We start from the raw sequence: 4,123 nt of genomic DNA, 5'->3' as shown, positions 1-4,123 counted from the left end.
ACATTGTCAGCAGATAAAATAGTTGAAAAGCAAACGCACTGTAAAGTATTTCAGCAATGACAATTTTTAGGAAGTTAAACATGCAACACTGTGACCGAGTTTGATATCCCCCTCTCACTCTACCTGTGTGTGTGTATATATATATATATATATACAGATATATATATATATATATATATATAATTCACTTTATTGCTCCAGTCCAGTCAGCTGTACTTCAAGGGGCCAGTCTTGTCACATTCTGTGTCACACTAAATCTCCTATGTAACTGCATTAAGGGTACATGTGTCTGTGGAGTACTCAGCCACTTGCATGTCAATTTCTTGATCAGGCTGTTCCATTGATCGGATCAACTGGAACACTCATCAACATAACCGATGGAGAGGCAGTCAAGCTATATGGGTGTCTCTCTAGACACCTACCCCCACACACGTACGTAGTGCTGTTATCATGCTACAGTAATATTGAAGATATAATAATCCTAGAGAGACTGTAAAGTTTCGTCGTAATACAAATCAAAGATCCGTTTCAGTCCCAGAGCAGCGGACAGAGAACGAGCTTTTAGTTCTATTTCTAGTTTAGTTAAAAAAGCTTTCTATTTCTAGGTTAGTTAGCACAGGTTTAGTTAGTAATCGAGATACATGATAAGACACCCACACGTTAAATATAATTAGAAGTAATAATAATAATATTTATTTTGGTGTTACCTCTTAACAAAAATTAATCTATATAGTTATGTTTTTAAAATACATTTTCTTATGATAAGGTGCATAGAAGGTGTTTGTAAAGACGAGAACATGATATGCATTGGTAAGACATCTAGAAGCATTGCCGAGAGACTAAATGAGCATTTCAGACAAAAACAAAAACAAAAAAACAGGCCTCCATACTCTACCAGCATGGAGGCAACCTGGGTCAACTTGACAAATGCAGGAGATCGTCCTCTTAAATGAAACATCCCCAGTACTAAATAGGAAATATACGCAGGAGGTAGTCATACGCCAATGCCCACAGTTTATATGTACAGGTAGAGCTGTTGTTAGGGTTAGGGTTATATGTACAGGTAGAGCTGTTGTTAGTAGGCTGGTATACAGACGTATATATGTGTATGTATATATATATAAAGATATGTATATACATACATAAATAAATAAATATATATATATATATATGTATGTATATATGTATATATGTATATATATATGTATGTATTATATATATATATATATATATGTATATATGTGTGTGTGTGTATATATATGTAGGTAAATGGACATGTAAGTAAACAGATAGATAGGTACATAGGTAATATGGACAGACAAGCGCGCGCGCACACACACACACACGTGAAGACTGAAACCCATGACCATATATATACACACACACACACACACACACACAGATGCACGTACAGTCACACAAACTCATACACAAAGACACACTCAAACATGCACACAACGGTCTGAGTTCAAATTCCACCGAGGTCAACTTTGCCTTTCTTAGTCGATGAAATAAGTACCATTTACACACTGGGGTCGATGTGATCGACTGAGCCCCTCCCCACAAAATCCAGGCTTTGTCCCTATAGAAGAAAGGATTATTATTATTATATTTTCCCTGATTTATATGAAATTTTTACCAGTTCCGTTTTTACCCTTATTCTTTAATTATGACCCCACTCTTATTTATTTATTTATTTATTTATCATAACTCCTTTTTTCCCCACTTTAATTTTCATCAATTCTAATCTCTCTCTTACTATTATCCCTTTGCTTTCATAGAATGGTCTTATGGTACGCTATTCATTGTGTATTTCCTTATTTATCTATCAACCAGATGAATACCATCTTTATTCCTCCTCTGCTTTCCACCCAGAAGTAGACCATCAAACTTTCTGTTAGTAAGAAAGCTGGCATGGAAGGATGTTAAAAAGATATATATAGAAATGACTGCGAACGTTATCTTTTGCTTTTAACTCTATATTTCCGGTTGAATTGTGTCATAAGATAAACACAACTATCTTTCTAAATTCTGGAGATGAGACGCTTGGCTGCCCCGTTCCACCTTACCTACCAGTCCACTACCTACTAAAAATCCACCTGTCTGTGACAAAAATTCCTCCTCCAGCACTGTTCTGACCTCGTCTACAGAATTCATATTCTCCCGTACAAATGATTTTGAAGACTGCCGAATAAATTATAATCAGGTAGGGGCAATGCCTGGTTAATACGTTGGTTGGCGCATCGATTTTCGAATCTTATTGGGTTCTCATCAGAGAATCAAGCAGCCAACCTGTTTATATACTCAACAAATGCAGCAGTTACTCTATGAAGGAGTTCCTAATTTGCATACCGAAAATGTTTAACACTCTATAAATACCAGGGTCCTGTCAATGGGAATCAGTCCACACAGTATCAAGGTATGATATAATAAATATGTCACATTGGGGATAATTGCAAAAAGGGAAAGATGGGAGGAGAGAGGGGGCGTCTAAAGCAAAAGTGTTGTGCAGTCGAAATATATGAAAAGAAAAAAAAACAAAAACAAGCAGACAAATAAGAATATTGATGAAAAGGGAGGTAACTGCGTCTGTTCATAAAAGTTATTTCCCCTGGACAGACGTACAAGCGCGTGCGAGAAGACATACCACACACACACAGAGCACACATAGATACACACATGCACACACGCACATACACAGGCACACACAAAATCATACACACACGTACGCGCTCGCGCGGGCACACATGTTTCCGGCTATGCACACACGCACGCACGCACACACACACACACACAAAATCACTGACAGACACGCGCGTGCGCGCACAAGCACATAGAAACACACAAAAATGCAGACACACGCACACCTATATACACACAAACACATTGACGCGCGCACACACACGCGGACACATACGCACACACAATAAACACGCTTATATCCAAGCACACACATATGCACACAGACACACCTACATGAACACGCACACACGCACACACATACACACACACACGCATCAAAGTGGTTCTGGGGTATAAAATATGAGACTTAAAATAGGATGTTTAAGGATGTTGAGCAAAACGCCCATGTTTCCAAAGGTGAATTATTCCAACCCCAAAAGAATTCCTCTCAACACAAGGCTATGATGCTCCCCGACTACTTCTCCTCCTGATCAGAGATGCACATATCGTCAGCCACCAAAGGACATGCTCAACTGGTTAAGGTCAAACAACTGACAAGCAAATCTGTGGTATTGAGCGGAATATTTGCTGTAGGCCATCTTTTATACTAAGACAAAACAATGTACTTGATAACCACTTCCAATCAGTTAAGATCAGAAGCCATGAGAGCCATTGTCTGGTACTGAATCAGGGTTGACATATTATTATTATTATTGTTATTATTATTATTAAGGCAGAATCGTTAGGACGCCGGGCGAAATGCTTAGCGGTATTTCGTCTGTCTTTACGTTCTGAGTTCAAATTCCGTCGAGGTCGACTTTACTTTTCATCCTCTCAGGGTCGATAAATTAAATACCAGTTGCGTACAAGGGTCAATATAATCGACTGGTCCTCTCCTCTAAAATTTCGGGCCTTGTGCTTAGACTAGAAAAGATTATTATTATTATCATCGCCTTTGCACAGCTTCTAACGCTGGAGATGTACTACGGTGTCAGCTATTCACTGCCAGTGAACTAAGGTAACACCTTATTTTTCGAGAACCATCCGGAGTATTCGAGCGGTTCCAAGCAGTGCTGTTTTCTGCAAATGCTCCACCTGTATTGCAGCCCCTATTTGTTCCATGTACTTCTCGAGATTTTTACTCACTGTTCCCAGGGCTCCGACAATTATTGCTACTACTACCACCTTTTCCATCGACCACAACTGCTTAACCTCCCAAGCTAACCTGTCTATTCATTATTATCATTATTATTATTATTAAAGTCAAAATTTAAAGAAGAGTGTCATTTTCTATCTCGTGAACAATATTTCGACATCTTGCGTGTCTTCCAGTGGTTCAAAAAATAAATTTGTCAATCTACCTCATTTTCGTTTATATAGAAAGGATTGAGGTAACTCCTCCTGAAGATATAGAGTCAAAATTTAAAGAAGAGTGCCATTA

General features: G+C 38.3%; 1 protein-coding gene across 2 annotated transcripts in view; it reads right to left on the bottom strand.

The window, feature by feature from the left end:
• LOC106873342 (calpain-2 catalytic subunit) overlaps positions 1-4,123 on the bottom strand; it is a 130,237-nt gene that overhangs the window by 38,597 nt on the left and 87,517 nt on the right. The gene's annotated exons all lie outside the window — the stretch shown is intronic.

Source organism: Octopus bimaculoides, chromosome 28 (genome assembly GCF_001194135.2).
Source record: "Octopus bimaculoides isolate UCB-OBI-ISO-001 chromosome 28, ASM119413v2, whole genome shotgun sequence".
Taxonomy (NCBI): domain Eukaryota; kingdom Metazoa; phylum Mollusca; class Cephalopoda; order Octopoda; family Octopodidae; genus Octopus; species Octopus bimaculoides.
Note: the sequence above shows the minus strand (reverse complement) of the source record. Positions and strands in the feature narration are given on the sequence as shown.